The 17,944-nt window shown below is 34.6% G+C and overlaps 1 protein-coding gene across 1 annotated transcript in view; it reads right to left on the bottom strand.

Annotated features, from left to right (window-relative positions):
* The window catches only part of Syn1 (Syntrophin-like 1), a 266,471-nt gene that overhangs the window by 32,214 nt on the left and 216,313 nt on the right, over positions 1-17,944 (bottom strand). The gene's annotated exons all lie outside the window — the stretch shown is intronic.

Raw genomic sequence — 17,944 nt, 5'->3', positions numbered from 1 at the left:
ATTTCTCAAACTAAGTTTCAATGAAATGGTTCACAAGTTGCCGTTGTAATATAATTTCTTGGCATAACGATTTGTGCGTACAGACGAAGTAAAATAGAGAAGCAGTCAGCGATGTATTACGATGGGAACTGAGGCATATATTTTGAACCTCTTTCGCTCATTTGTATCGCCGCTTAGGTGGGATTGACAATCAGCAATGCATATAATACCACATAGCCTCACCCCTATGTCATGCCCCCTACAAGGGGAGGCTGACAGGGCTCTATCCTAAGGGCTCGGGCTCAGAGGAGGCGGCGTGGCGGATCGGCCAGATACATGAGATAAACACACATCTTAAATTTGCTCCAATAGTGAAAAAAGTCGCCTGCGGCGCTATTTTCCTTCAGGGTTATTACCATTATAAAATATATGGTTGTGCGATGCAATTATTGGTGGTCTTGTGTTGATACTCGACAATTCCATAATTCGATGTGCTCATCAGACTGCCTTTAACCTTAGCGATATGTTGGGCATGCCCTATGTACCACTAGCGCCCGTCACTTTAACTGTGAGCGGACGAGCGAGAAAAGGAATGGCACCGTACGTCTTTTACAGGGCTCGAAATGGACCGGAACGCACCGGAGCGCCGTTCCTGTTCGTGAAATCGGTAGAATTATCGCTCCGTCTCGTGGAATAAATAATTTGACCGTTTAAGCTGGATAGGCCATATAATAGAAAATCTAACACACTTATTTTTATGAAGAAAAAAACACATAAACTTTGATAACTTTACTATGTAAAAATCTTCAGAAAACTGTCGAGCGCTCCGGTTCGTAAATTTTTCCATTTCGAGCACTGGTCTTTTAGGCTTATATGCATTATGCATCTATGCATCAATCGAAGGTCAATCACTAACTTAGAATTAAGTTTGCCAATGGAAGAAAAGAGCACGGAGAACAGACAAAAATTGAATAAGTAATAAAATATAAAACAAAACCGCACACACGTACAACCGTACAACGTTTTTACAAAAAAATAAAAATACGAATAAGATTGGGTTCCGACCCATCTGATGTCAGGCACATAAAGGAGCTTATTGAGCTGGTAATTGTAACGACGAGGATATAATATACCTAATATTATTCTTCGAAGATGGGGTGGGATCAACAATCTCTCGCTAGATCCTATGCTCAAATACCCGTAACTTCTGGGAATAACTGATCACAATAATATGTATACAGCGTAGGATGCTAGTAATCTAAATAATGTTTTACATACGCAGGCCCTCTTTAATTAGGTGGAACGAATGTAGACCTAATTTTATTAGCCCACTTTGTTGTTTTCACAATACGAGATATTAAAATCATTTCAAAATTGGCACAAAATCACCTCCATGGAGTATCAAATAATTGCATTATAAGTAACCGAATTCCGGCCGTAACGACATGGCATACAAGATAACTCAGGGCCGCGGCGAGGAGGCAGGCGACGCGGGCCGCCCCGACGGCGAGCGGTGAGCGGTGCGCACACATACGACCCCTTCCGCGTGGCGAGGCGCTATTTGCATGCCGCTAATGAATGGACGGAGGGAGGCAACTTGTACTCGGGCAATTTAAGTCAATTATCCCCAATTTCCACACGCAAGAGCTCGCGGCCCGCCGGCAAGGAGGCATAAATCTACGTATATAGAAAGGCAGTAGCGAATTCATTAAACCGTCGTCAACTGTGAAATAAATCCCATTAAACGCATAATTCAGTAGGGAAAAAAATCTAGAAAATTGTCTGAAAATGTTATCACGTCGTAATTGTCTTCTCGTGAAAACCGAATAAAAATCGCATGTGTGGTCTATGTGTGAGAGAGTACCGATTTGACTCATTGAAAAAATAGTGAAATAGAAAAATATTATATTATAAGTATGACTATGATATGAATTCGCCAGTTTTATACTGGTGGTAGACTAGAGCAGTGGTCTTCAAACTGTTTTCCGCGGGAACCCGGGGACCTCTCTAGGGGTTCCGCGAGTCAAAAAAAATCGACAAATAGATCTAGACTTCGACAAATTATGTAAAAAAAATGTAATTATTTCAAGATAAAGATGGGATGGAGTACCCCGAAAAAAACTTTCAATTTTAAGGGTTCCGTGAATCGACAAAGGTTGAAGACCACTGGACTAGAGGTATGAAATACATGACAAATGATGCGGAACGAACGAAGTTATTCGTAAGAATTCCATTTTCCCACAAACGAGTAATAAAATATAGTATCAATAATTTATTCTATATTTCTAGCTCAATCTTTCATTCATAATTCCCAGCTCATCGTATATTTAAACAATTATTTCGCAAAAGAATAAATAAATAGTATAATATTAATAATAAATCTCCACAAATTTAGATATTCAGTCGATAGCTATTTCGATTGTAAGATTATTAAGCTTTTTGTTCAAAGTATTTTAAAACTCAATTAGAGCACACGTGAGTGCGTAGCAACCTCAGTCACATCCAAACGTAAGCTTCTGTGATACGCTCGATTAAGACCGGATGTGGTGAGGGGCGGTATGGTTTGATGGGGATGCTAAATTAAATGTCAAGCCTCAAGACTTTAATATAAATAAACAGCTTGTAATTGGTTATATAGTTTACTTCTTACAGAAAGAAATGACACAAAACCCAAAATTGCGTTAATAAGGTTTACGATAATTATTTTATTCATGTCTTGATAATGGTGTTATAGCCGAATTAACTATCCACTAAATCAATTAATTTGCGAAATTTAGTAGTACTTATACTAGTATAAAACGGAATTCTACCAGGTAAATCCTTTTTCAATCAATAATAGTATAATAATAATTAATAACATGTAGAGTTCTACACCGGGACTTCTTTTTAAATTTTCAATTGTCCCTATTTATATCATTTGCTCGGTTAAAATTTTATATTTCATAACTTATAACAGAATCATCATCATTATCAATCGGGGTAGATCCACTGTTGGATGAAGGGTTCTCCTTCCGCAGATATCGGCCCCTACTTCTTCGCTGCCACTAGTATAGTTAACAAAATGATATGAAATTACACACAATACAACGAAATTTTTATAGCTATATAATATGTTGTCAGGTCACTATATAATTATTAAACAAATTGTTTTTGCGTAACATTTTTTCTTATAGAGAGAGACGACATCGTTTCTCTTCAGTTTCAATTTAATTAATGTAATACGATGGAATATTTAAACTACGAATTCAAAACGTTCACCAAACGAATTAACGCTTTTACATATTTAAAAAAAAAACATGTACCTAAGTTACAAAAGAAATTGAATATAAACATAATATAAAAATACGGTAAGATCACTATTAATTCACTTCAGTAATGATTTCAAAAGCAATGTCAATTTAGTCTGACAATCGAAATACCATACGTAGTAGATATTCAAAAAATATTAGGAATTTAATACGAGATATCGTAATTTAGCAACATTTAAAATGTACATTCGCCGTCCTAGAACCGGAATGTAGTATGTGAAAAATCATAGTTTTGATATAATTGAATCCAAAGATTTTATTCATCACTAAACCAAACCATAAAACATAGACTATTTTATTATAGTCATAGAGGTAGATATACTTTGGTAAAATAAAAACAAAGAACCCAGAAAAAACACTGACAGAACTGAGCCTGATATTTGTGCAGTTAAAAGTAATAAATTTTAAGCCCCAGATAAACGATAGTAAATATTTCACCACAGTCTACTCCAGTGCATCAGATCATCTGCAATAAGACCGTATTTTTGTGAATAACTCCAGGATAAAATTGAATTTAGATACGACAGTTTGACCGTTGGATAGAGGACTCAATAACTCTAAAAAAATGGTTAACTAAAAAATGTATTATTTTGAAATACTATAGTCTGGGTTCATAATGGCGATATGTGAACATTATTGAAACACTTATGATTAGAAGGTAGATATAGATACTAGAAATAATCGGTTAATTTGATACATAAAACAACAAGCTTTGGCGTAGTTAAAACAATTAAAGTATAACGATTTCGGTAGGTACCGACTAACCTCCATTTCTAAAGGAAGCCGATAGGTGCGTATATTAAAAAATATTTTATGATTTTTATAAAATTATTGAATAAATATCAAATAATGAATGGAATTTCACATTACGATTTTCATTGACCTCATTATAATATCTATGTCATACTACGATATCCTGTTGTAACATCCGATTCGCTATTTTCACAATAGTTCAGACTAGGGAATCCAATCCCGAGCCGAAATTCTGATCCCGGGATTTCGGGATTACAATTTGACAATCCCGGGATTGGGATTTTTTTCCATTGTTAATATATTTTTTTTGTATACAAATAACATTGATAAAATCGGTCAAAAATAAATCTAGTATAATTTATACTATTTAAGACATTTATTGTTAATATTGTATACGTTAAATCTTGGAAATACACAAGTTTAATGGAGTAAATAATATTGTAATATAAATAATAATGTGAATTTAATATGAGATTGCTATTTCTGATAGTAAAGACATAATGAATATATCAGCGAGATTTAAAATAGTAAAGCAAATAATCATGGCGTACTTATGGCCTTTCCGCTTCATAAATCTAATTAGTCAGCCAAATATGAAACTGCCGTAAAACGTATGATATCATGGTGAAATTACTTTGTTAAAAGTGCGAAGCATTGTTTTTTTACCAATCTTTCTCATTTTTAATAATCTATGTGAAAAAATAAAATGAATCGGCAACCTACACATCAAACTTCATTCAAACTCAGTTTATTTCTAATGTAGTTATTTTGTATTAAAAATATTTTTTCTGTTATATTTTCCATAAAAATTGATAAAAAAATCAATCCCGAAATCCCGGAATTATGTTTATCAATCCCGGGATTCATAGGTATCGAAAATAGCTCGGGATCCCGGGATTGGATTCCCTAGTTCAGACACACGTACGTTTGTAGGTGTATATATATACACGGCCGTGTCTTGTAGAATTAAATACACTGCCATTTAATTCAATTAACTATAATGGAACACCTCCGAGTGAATGCTATCTCAACCAATTATTAATGCTACCTATTTATCTGGGAATATAGAAGATATAACGAAAGGGAGGGGCGATAAACTCCTGCATACGTCCCTGACTGAAACTGAAATTACCTTAAAAATATGCAAACCCGGAATCGGAATACGGATACAAAATACACACATATACACAATCTAGCATCCTTCCACGTCACGTACAAGTCAAGTAACTTGTTCGCTTGTGGGAAAGGACAGGGGATATCGCACCCGCACATTAATAGTATTTTCTAGTAACCTACATTATACACGAATTGCATGTCTAAACGAATGTCTTCGGCTGATTACCACTCGAACCCGCGACAGCATTTTGAGTTTTGAGTAGACATTTCTAAAACTACCCCAAATCACGCAAGTCTGTATTTCATAAGATAAGACATTTTGTTTTCTTATGAGGGTTTTGTTTTAAGTCGAGAAGTAGTTAGCTTAAGTCTCACTATCAACACAATCTATTAAAAATGCGGTTTTAAAAACGCAATAGATTCTATGAAAACAATATCTTATTTACATGTAGAAATATGTAGGTGTGCATAATTTACAATCCCATATTTAAATTTTAAATTGATTTAGACATGGTTACCATGCATTTGGATCAATTTAATCTTCAGTGCAGACAATCATAATTAATCCAAGTTAAAACACCAAATAGGAATTATGTACATAGTGCATTAGTGCAGCGATCTTCGTCTACTGGGCAGCGGCACAAGGTGTGTCGCACGATGTTGGGAGTGGTGAAAAGGTCTATATTTTAAGTTAACTGAAACTAAAAAATACCTATGTAAATAAAAAAGATGCACATCAAACATACCAATTATATTTAAAACTACTTAAAACGTGTACAATTATTATAGTTATTAATGTTTGAAATGCAATATTAATATTGAGGTATCAAAATCTGTGGGTGAAAGGAAAGAGGAAAGTCTAAAAAAACATTGAAAATCGTATTTGAATAAACCAATTCAACATAATATAATATGCATAAATTAGAAAATCAACACAAGTTCGGTTAATAAATTTTACACATAAAGATCGATAAAAGTATAATACAAATTAGGTAGGTATATTAAATGAGACACTGAAACAACGAACGCTATCATGTTTAAATATAAGCGATTATTTTTAATAGGTACTTAGTAGTTACTATTTACAAAAAATATCAATTTACTTCAAAGTAACACTGTTTTTCCTTTGACGATTCAATTCAAATTGTTGTACATTATTAATTAATATCAGATAATAAATAAATAACAAATGAGGATTACCACACAGCTATTGTAGGTGCAAGCCATTTTTGACAGCATTCGGATTTCAGTCAATCTTATAAATAGTTGTACTTTATTATAATTATTAATTAATATTAATTGATTATAATTATAAATAATTATTATAATTAATTATATTATGTGAAGTTTGGAAGGTACAGAATCTGTATTTAAATAAAATCTGTTTACACACCCAGTACCTACTTAAGACTTATGACCATATAAATTTAGTAGCATTCTGCAACTAAGATTCTATAAATAAGAGACATGCTGATATATTTTATCCTCTTCTTCTATGTATATTGATGTTGAGACAAGGCTTATCTTTAGACGGAAATATACGATACAGCCTACTAGTCAGCGTACCCCCTGGGGCTTGGGGGTACGAATGAACTGAAGGGGCAAGCAGTTGAACATTTTTTCGTAAAAACATTTGACTACCAATAATTCGCACAGCAATGTGTTAGTGTTACAGCAGTGTGATAGTAGGTATCTACGCCAAAATTGGTATAGTAATCTTGTAATTTTGGATTGTCAAAACAAGATGTGTAGGTACCTACTGTAATTTTGAAAATGGAAAAAAAAACTATATTGCATACTTTCTTCATGTGCTATATCAGAGATTCCAGAGTTGGCTATAATTCTTCGACTCTTCTAAAGCTCAAATTACACCGGCATACAATCAAGTCGATCGATTACCCCGATCGCCCTCTCAATCATCTGCGCCGATTGGCCCCAATCGTGAAATATCATTTTGCATTGTGACAAAATAGAATAACTTCTATTTTTCGCGCGTAATTTAATCGACGATCAGTGAAATTTGGGTCGACGATTACCGATAACACATGGTTATTGTCGACCTAACTGTGACTAATCTTCGATTGAGTCGTGACCAAAAAATAGGAATTATTATATTTTGGCCAAGACTCCAGCGAACTATCCAAATTGACAGTGTAATTTGGCCTCAATTCTCGCCCAGTCATAGATCTTCCACAGTGATGGTGTTTGCCTTTATATTGTCACAATATTTTATTCGGAAGATTATTCGGTAAATTGGTTTCTCGTTGCGTTCTCTGGTGGGTTGTGAACCTTACCAGCCACACGAAGGAAACACGAGAAATATAAAGCAAATATTACCAATATTAAATGTGCGTTTTGTTTACGTTAGAACAGGGGGGGGGCAAACTTTTTGGATGGAGGGCCAAATTCAAGAATTCAAAATGAGCGGCGGGCCGCAAGTAAAATATCATTCTTAGATATACACTATTTATTATCACGAAAAATAAACATTACAAAAAAAATAATGAGAAGAATGAAACTGTTGTACATTTTTAAACATTTTTTTTAAATTCAGGTGTTAATTTTGTAGTTGATATTCTCAAAACTGCTTGTAAATGGGCATCGGAGATATTTGACGGTAAAGAATTTTTATTGAGGTGCATGATCGAAAATGTTTGTTCACATATAGGTTGATCCAAAAATAATGAGCATGTTTCTTGCATAATCTTTAAGTTGCTCGAATTTGTCTGAATTAAGGGCATTGTAAAATTTGGAGATTTCTTCACGACGATGCATCTCTCTTAAATCAGTGTCATACTGCAGATCAATAATCTCACGTTGTAGCTCTGTCGGTACACTATCAATATCTATTGAAAATGGATCGCGTACTATTGCTAAACAAATTTTAATCTATTGTCAATATTTTTAAAAAAAATATAAAAAAGTTATTCGTAATCAGAAGTACAATTAATGATGGTGGGCCGCAAAAAAATACCCGGCGGGCCTCATGCGGCCCGCGGGGCGCAGTTTGCCCCCCCTGCGTTAGAAACATCAATGCATATTTTTGATACATACGTAAATACTAGTATTGAAAATAGCATACCTATTAAGTTTATTCCGTATTATCCACACTCGAAAATCGTATATTCTTAAAGCCTCACCCAAAAGGTTTTACCAGGCGATATTCTCAAAAGATTTTACTGATACTTCAAAACGAGAGCACCAAATATCTATCCTCAAAAGCTTACTACAACGTTAATATCTTGAATTTAACTTACAAACCAAATCTCGCATAGTACTATTCCGTATGCCCTCCGTCAAATGTATTAGATATAGGTATTATATAGGACATGTATAGGAAACACGTAGAAAAGCGTAAGCAAGGTAGGTACGGCGGGTAATTCGGAGGCCGGAGTGCGTAATCTTCGCGCTGGTGTGAGATATTGATTTCGCATTAGCGAAGGGGCGAAGATTCGGAATATTAAACGCAGAACCGGAATTCGATTAATTCACCGCGAAACGTTACATAAATACAAATAAACAACGGACAAAAAACGTGTTGGCGCGAAGTTGCGATTATTACATTCGTTAAACGACGCCTCGGACGACATTACGAATGGACGGCATACACGGTGGACCATTGTCACGGTACGGGACGGCGAAAAAATAATATTATCGATGGGGAATGGGATTTTGCATTGTATTTTAAGTCGTTATAAACGTACCTACCTATTAGGTAAGTATTTACATCGCGTTTACCGTTTCAGCTACCGATACCAATAAATATGAATTATTTCAGCAGCGGGCAGGAGAGCCGAAGGTACAAACGAATTCTCTTGACTACGCAACCTCCGTACGTGGCTCAATGTCTTTTTAAAAGGAGTGTTTCTCAATTGCAAAGTCATGCATCTCCAAGATCGATTGATCGATCGTACCAAAGATAGGCCCGTTGAAATTGAGTGTTGTGAAATTGTAAACATCGTGTACGTTCAGTTGTAATATAATATGACTTTTTAAGAGGAAACATGAACCATTCTTTAACGAGTTTACTTGAAAGTAGTTTTCAAATTAACCACGAGGAAACCGGCGTGACCTCGTCGTATTATTTAATTCGTATTGCATCACTTACGGCCTGTCGCAGGAGTGAGAGAAAGAGAAAATGTCTATCCCTGCGCTTTAAACTAAGACGTAATTTCTCGTCATCATCGCGTAGTAGGCTCTTGGTACAGCGTTATAATACGTTGACGATGAGTGTAATGGGTATTCCAAAATAATACATACCAACCGGCGTGTCCCCATCGCATGATTTGATTCGAATTGTAGCACTTGCGGTCTGTCACAGGAGTGAGAGAAAGAGAAAATATAAATCCCCGCGCTTTAAACTAAGAGCTTGTCCAGGTGACGCATGTCTCGCCGCAATACGGCGCGAGTGCATGTGGACAGATCAGTGAGGTCACCTGTACCTTGACCGCGCGCGAGAATTGACTTGCGGCGATTACGTGTGTACGCTATCTTGACAAGGCCTTAGGCATAATTTCTCTTCATCGCGAACAGTAGGCTCTTGGTATAGCATAATAAATACGTTGACGATGATTGAATCCAAGTGATCCAAAAGAATACAAAAAAATATAATTTTCACGGCGAATGGGAAATTTGTTAATTGAGAGCGATGGTTAAAGACAAAGTGTAGTTTAATTTGTGACGCCTCTGTGTCCTCAGCCAAATATAATACGTTTGTTTATGTGACATAATACGTAAAATAAATAAAATTTGAATTTGATTGATTGTATATGTACGGTGAGAAGTAGCCAAAAACATAAATAATTATGGTTTCACGAAATATATTCACAACCAACCAGTGTCGTGGCGTCACATATAAAAAAACTATGAATGACATCCCTCATTGTATGAGAGGCTATTAAAAGAAATTAATTCGTGGAAATTTAGGCGATGTCGTTACGGCGAACGCGCCAAATCGCGAAATGAAGACCATTAGCTAGGTACCGAAAACAATAATCCGACAAAACTTGTGGCACTCCGCTTTACGCACAGTGTGCGCGCGGAAGCCAAGTTGGCGCCCAAAAATAGTGCTCGGGGAACACGATCCTGCGTTATTTTCGTAGAGCGAAAAGTTTTCTCGGGCAGTCGGAAAGAAAGAAAAAAATCTTCAACAAAACAGATTTAATTGCAACACTAAATATTGTGCTTAAGTCTTTGGGGCCACAACTTGTAGTTGAGTATCCACGATTTGTTGATCGAAGAAGCGACGAGGCGCGGTAAAGTATTAAGCGATATATGAGTGGTATTCAGTAGAGGTGAGTTGGAAATACTGTCACCAGTTTGTGTACTCAAGTTTCGGATGAAACTACCCATACTCAGTATGTGTGGCCCAATAAACTTATTCCAAAAAACTTGTGATGATATCATCGCGAGTCGCTGGCTAGTTGGAAAACTTTCAATACTATTGACATTAAATGCGCGCGAGCGAGGTAGCACTCAAATACAACTATATTTTATTTTTTAGCCTATGCATGCAAATGACATCATCTTATGTGTGAACAAATAGGTCATAAATTTTCTGTAGCAGCATATTATTCCCTCGGAAATGTGGCGAGGTGACTGAGGTAACACAGTTTACAATTAAAAAAATCATTGTTATTCATTTTTGTTAACAAGAATATTGTAACCTAACAGGAAAATAGCTCATAAATTTAAAATGGTATTTAAAATTTTATAATTAATGGGACTTTTCGAGAAGCGGAGCTCAGCCTATTTTTAGCGATTCTATTGAAGAATCCATACACAGTCTGAGTTCCCTGAGCCGATACGTATTTCAAATACTAAAATATGGAGTTGGTTTTAGTTTCACTTGAGTACAAAACTTTTGTCGCATACGCACGCCAAACAGTCTATATAGTATTCCAAATACTAGTAAGTATTTTGGAACAAGTTTCTATACTAAGTATTTTTTTATACTGGTAGTAAGTATACTTAGTCTTAAAAATCGACCAGTTTTCCCATCTCTAGTATTCAGCCATGACGGTTAGCACGGTTTTAGAGGCGATCATTCTGCCAGTTATCCACCGTGTTTAATAAATACCTTCTATAATTATTACTTTATTTTGTTTATATAGATAATATAAGAATATCATATTTTACACCCAACGTAGATAATGCCGTAAAAGCCTACATATATATCGGGTTCCAGGGCAAAAGTTTGTTTTGTCACGTTTTGATGAAAATGTCATTTTAATTCTACTACGAGTATGTGTACAGAATGCTGGCCGTTTTGTGTATAATCGATTTTGTCAAAAGTTAGCACACAGAAGTTATTATGTCATGAAAACATGTTGTAAGTCAATTTTATTTACATCCGTATTATTATTTTTCAAACTGTAAATAGGAAAATACACAAATAATTTAATGGCTGCTTTATCAGTAGTCAACTAAATTAAAATTAATGCATTGAGGATCCAGTATATAAATCCGAATTATTTGAATAATATGGCAATAATATTTTCAAAATATACATTTTAATAATTACAAGATAAACTTTTTATTTACAACTTTTTTAAATTTTCTGTTCAATTATTATGCTCAATATGCTCAAACTTATACTCGATAATAATATGAAGTAAATAAAGAACAAACAAACAAACAAATATACAATACTAAAATGTCATTTTGATTTCCATAGTATATATTCCAACGTATATATTAATAATTTAGTTGCTAGGACCAGCCACTTAGCGACCAATACTAGTGGATTGGATTACGGATTTCTTCCGAAATAACTTTTCATGCAAAACAGAATTAACTGAAAATGAATTCAATTCTACTTAAAGATGGCTAAAAGTATTAAAAGAATGCATTGGCATCGTGTTCAGATATATTCTAACAGTTTCAAATGTCTAGCTAGTCGGAAAGTTAGTTAAAAATCAATTGCAAGATTTGTACTGGATAAACAACCACCGGACAAACAAGAATACTAGTTAATATAAAAACATTGTAAAAATAGCTTTTGTTTATGTTACGTATTTGTGTAACGGAACGATACTCAATATAATTACTATTTGTCGGAATCAATTAAGTAAACTTTAGTAAACGATAGATAAAACTATTTATTTAATTTCTGGTTTAAAAATGACAGACGTCAGAATAGATGATCAGCTTAGTTGGTGGAATCAAACGTCACTAGTCTGATGGCAATCGCCCCAGAAGCACAATGTTGTCGAATTTAATACTTACAGTGTAATGTTCTTAATTATAACTTTATATAAAATCAAATAATATATTATATTTCATCCACTCCATATTTTTCTTAGGTCTATCAACAAAACAAATAGAAAACAATGACATACATATTTATAAATCTATATATCTTACCATTATACAAAATTCTCGTGCTACATACAACTCAGTGACGTGCGGTAGCCTTTTCTTATAATAGGGGTGTTCTTGAAAAATATATATTATATACTTACCTACCTAATATTTGCTACATATTACTACTTTTTTTTAAATACTTTAAAAACTTTAGAAGTAAATTTAAGCAAATTAATTGTACCATTAGACAATAAATACCTGCATAATATTATTACTTAGTACTATATCGAGTATGTCTAGGGATGCGGAGCAACTGCAGCATTTATGGACAGCATGACACTGTTACAACTAGTGTATAAATAAATATACATCGCATTCGCATGTCGAAATTAAGTATGGCGCCTATAGCATAGTGGTCCTATGTGCATGGACGCGAAACCAGAGAGACGCAGGTTCGATTTCTGCTGGGTGTCTTACTTTTTTCAAAAAAGATTTTTTCTATCGGTTATAATATATTTTCTCAGAAGTGTTTTCAAAATTATGTATTATATATTATTAGCAAGTTCAAGTTACAACAAAAAAATCTTGAAGTGATCCGTGACGACAGTTAGCAATTAAAGTAATAACTACTTTGATTTAATAATACAAAATATGATCGCCAATAGTAACTCAATTTGGAAAGGGCTTCAGAGTATTAAAAGCCATTAGTTAAAATTTATCGCGATTAAGTATGGCGCCTATGGCATAGTGGTATATGTGCACGGCGCGAAACCCGAGTGATGCAGGTTCGATTCCTGCTGGGTGTCTTACTTTTTTCAAAAAAAGATTTTTCTATTGGTTATAATATAGTTTCTCTAAAGTGTTTTCAAAATCATGTATGTTCAAATATACATAGGTAGTATGTTAACAATTTTTATTTATTTAAGGGTAGATAGATGTGTGTCGGTTTGTGTTAAACTTCAGTAACGCGTCGTCTGGTGCCTCCTTTAGAGATATCCATTTCAATCCCGCTAATGATATCCTCATATTTTATTTTCATACTAAACTTGGCATTTACAACAATATGTCAAACGCGAGATGTAACGTTGGAGTACGGAGAGATTTATCGAGCGTAATATAATATTGTTGACAAAAGTTTTTCGTAGAATTTCGTTTGCCATTTTGCACCTACATATAAAACGTAAATCACAGTGATTATTCCCATGTATTTTTGGTTAAGCTGACAGTTATTGTTAGTCCTTTCGAAGTAGTACGTATTATTCAGCACAAATTCACATAGGTAAGTGTTTTTTTTTTGGTCGTATGGGCGTTGGATTCCTGACACATTACAAGCCTGTCTTGATTAATGATAACTAGCAAAAAAACCGTTTTCATTTCAACCAATCGGCTTTATATAGGATATGCTATAATTGTTATTTTATATCAGAATAATATTTTCCGAGGAGGTAACATGATAACTACGTATTTAGAATCATCATCATCAGCCGGGGTCAATCCACTGCTGGATGAAGGCTTCCCCAAGCTTTCTCCAACTCTCTCGGTCCTGTGTCGTTCGCTGCCACGTATTTCCGCTGAACTTTACCAGTTCGTCAATCCAGCGGCTTTTAGGGCGACCCTGTGGCCGTTTCGTACCCCTTGGGTACCATTGGATGACGGCATTTGTCCAGCGGCCGTCCTTAGTAAATTAGTGTTCAAGGTAAAATTTAGGGTATTTTATAGCGATTTTTTTGTATTTTTAGGTAATACACGAAGGTAATAGGTACACGAGTTGTCGAATATCGACAAACAAACAATCAAAAATTCGCACAAGTACATTCTTTAAAATGTTAGTATGCTTAAAGTGAAATAGCGCCGCTGGCGACATTTTTTACTATTAGTGCAATTTTGTGATGTGTGTTTATCTCACTTGGCTGGTCGATCCGCCACGCCGGATCCCCCTTAAGCCCGGGCCACCAGGCTAGAGCCCTGTCAGCCCCCCCCCCCCCCCCTTGTGGGGGCCATGACCTACTTATACTGTTGTGTTTGTGTTAGATATAAAATATTGAACATTCCAATCTCGGGGTTTTCCGAGATTGTGAGTTCCCGAGAGTAGTGTTAATAATTAATACGGTCAACTGTTTGCGCTAAATGATTGACTATTAAGTTGGTATTGCCTAATTAACGAGTATCAAGAAATAATAATCATTTGCCAACTTACATTAAATTTGAAGTAGGTATAAGCAACATCTATGGTATAAGCATTAGAATCGGAATTAGCAATTTCGTACTTCAGTGATTCGCAATGATTGGAAAAGACAAACGATTGTGCCTACTTACAATAGTACCTACATTCAAATATTTTTCGCCTACTGCATCGGCAGGAGACAGGGCAAATGGCAAATGCATAGATAATACGGATACTGTACTGGCTGTCAGAATCTAGAATCTGATGCTTTTAACGGGTGATTCCAAAAATAATAAAGTCGAACATCAAAATATAACAAAAACGTCAGAAACATTTAATTGTATCAACTTTATTTATATATAGCAGTGTCGTGCGGTCCATAGATGCTGTAGATGCGAAGTATCCCAAGAAATAATCGACAAAACGTTATGTAAGTATTATGTATGCATTGTGCAATTGTATAAAGCATTTTACTTGACTTATGAGGGGTTCTTCTTAATTATCGATCGAGAGAAATTTTCGAGATTTTCCATCCCGAATCTCGAGAATTGAAATTTTTAACATTTCGGGATTTCTTTATTATCAAATATTAATTGAAAAAAAAAACGAATTTATATATGAAAAACGTGGACAGAAAACACAAAACGTTCAAAGACAGATCGGGGCAACACAATTAAGCCAACGTCGACTCAAAATGAGCGCAATTTTTGCAACATCAGGGAATTTCGTGTCTCGTACAAAGCGTACGCGATCGACAGTCTGTTTTTTGAAATTCCATTTTAATAAGTAATGTTTTGAATTATTTTTGTTTTCCTACTTCTATTTTGTGTCTTCTTACATAAATTAAAAAAAATCATATTTTTTTTTAAATTTGTTTGTTTTTACACCGATTTTAGGATTTTTACAGGTTTATTTAAAATTCCCGATATTTCGAGAATTCTCGAGAATTCTTTTCTGGAAATCCCGAATCTCGAGAATTGAAATTTTTAACATTTCGGGATTTCTTTATTATCAAATTGAAAAAAAAAACGATTTTATATATGAAAAACGTGGACAGAAAACACAAAACGTTCAAAGACTGATCGGGGCAACACAATTAAGCCAACGTCGACTCAAAATGAGCGCAATTTTTGCAACATCAGGGAATTTTGTGTCTCGTACAAAGCGTACGCGATCGACAGTCGTTTTTTGAAATTCCATTTTAATAAGTAATGTTTTGAATTATTTTTGTTTTCCTACTTCTATTTTGTGTCTTCTTACATAAATTAAAAAAAATCATATTTTTTTTTTTAAATTTGTTTGTTTTTACACCGATTTTAGGATTTTTACAGGTTTATTTAATATTCCCGATATTTCGAGAATTCTCGAGAATTCTTTTCTGGAAATACCGAATCTCGAGATTGAGATTTTCTCGGGAAATACTCAACTCTAGCCACGATTCATATACTTAGCTATAATGTTAAAATTCCGTAATACATTATGTAGCAACTAGTAAACAATAATTCCTACGAGCAAAAGCCACCACACGCCTCTCGTATATGAGTAGGAGCGATTTTTATCTGATTTTTTTTAATATTAATTCCTCTCACTACATTGTTACACTACGCGGTTTAATGCACAGTTAAGTACAATGACTAAAATAAATATATAATGTTATAAAAAAGTAGTATCAATATAATAATAATTATTGTCAGATTGAACGTAAAATACGTTTAGTTGCAGAATTGATAGTTTACTGCGGGAATACACATTCATTGTCTGTTTACAAACAACGCTCAGAGGTGTGGGAAATCGGTTGGAAAATCGTTTCTAATCAACCTCTTTGCGTTAATAATCGAGCCCTTAATAGGTGACAAGCGGTACAATGATACGTCTGCAGTACCTACGCAAGGTTCGGCAAGGTTAATTAACAATTCGCCCGCTGGAAACACATCGCGAAAATACATCACTTTAGAAACGACGAGGTCTATTAATTCTTTTATAATATGTTACAGCCATGTTACAACAGAGGTCGGCCCCGCCACCGCATTGCCGTGAAGGGCGTATCTAATATAAATTTGGAAAATCACCGAGAGCTGTCAGTTGTTAATAAAAAATCTTAATAGAACAGTTTAAATTAGTTTTATATAGGTATATTATGTATTTCCCACTGTAATATTAAGGATATGTGTAGAATTTCATAGTAAAATCGATTGCTGTCGTTTTCAGGGTTTCTTGTTGTTGTCGAAATTTAGGGTCTGGTTTACTGGTGCAATTATCAGCAGGTGCGTGTTGTCCTGTCGATGTTCTGATAATGGTGCAGTGGCGATGGGTGGAAGTAGGCTGTTAGGATCCGACATAAATAGTGCACAGTAAACTTTGACAGGCATACGTATTTGTTTTCATTGAAATAACACTACAGATTTCAGATAGCGTTGGTTAGTTATTAAAAATCAATTAATCCCTTCCTAAACCAAACCATAATATTGATACTATCGACCGAGATTACTTGATGGAATTTTTACTTTAATTCTAATGGATAAAGTATTCCAATTGAGTTGTTTTTGGGGCCCGGGTTTCGCCTTTCGGCATCTTCGGGCACTATGCGCAATCACCAATGGCATTACACACTGACAACGTATACAGTTAATTCTAACTTATATAATAAATGAATACAATGAAGTAGGTAAAAACTTTATCACCTACCTACCTATGAAGTCAAGAATCACAATAAAAAATATAACAAATAAATTGTGAATAGTTGAAGTGTCAATACAATCAATAGGCGTATAAATCCGTCAAAACCCTAATAATAGATCATTAGATAGTAATCAATAATAATAAATTCAATAGGTGTAAAATCATCAATACTGGGAATTTAATGGAGTTAAATAATGAAATATATCAATAATATAAGTACATACTAATAATAAATAACAATGGGTATTAATAATCCATAATGTGTAAATGCCAGGCTTAAAAGAGAAAAGTTAATGTGGCAAATAATTAAATAGATTCTGTTGACTAAGCATAATATGTAAATTACTCGAATACAAAACGCTGACATCCTCCCCAAGGACAATGGTGTAAAAACAATGACCTGGCCACAGATTAGGAGTGAGAAAAATTCTGGCAATATTGTAGCAGCCAACCAACACAGTAGCAAATGGAAAACAAACAAAAACCCTGAAATAATACATAGTTTTCCATGCGAAACTTTAGGGCTAGCAAATAACACAAAAATAATACAACAGAATGCTCTGCCTCGTGTATGTGTGTTTTTTTTGCTCTCGACATGTGGCGAAAGCTCAAAACTCCACGAGCGTCGTCACGTAGGCGT

The sequence above is a fragment of the Rhyacophila brunnea genome, unplaced genomic scaffold, assembly GCF_057557595.1.
Source record: "Rhyacophila brunnea isolate RB1 unplaced genomic scaffold, BYU_Rbru_1.0 scaffold_11, whole genome shotgun sequence".
NCBI lineage: Eukaryota > Metazoa > Arthropoda > Insecta > Trichoptera > Rhyacophilidae > Rhyacophila > Rhyacophila brunnea.
The sequence above is the reverse complement of the archived record's forward strand: the minus strand, read 5'-3'. Positions and strand labels throughout refer to the sequence as shown.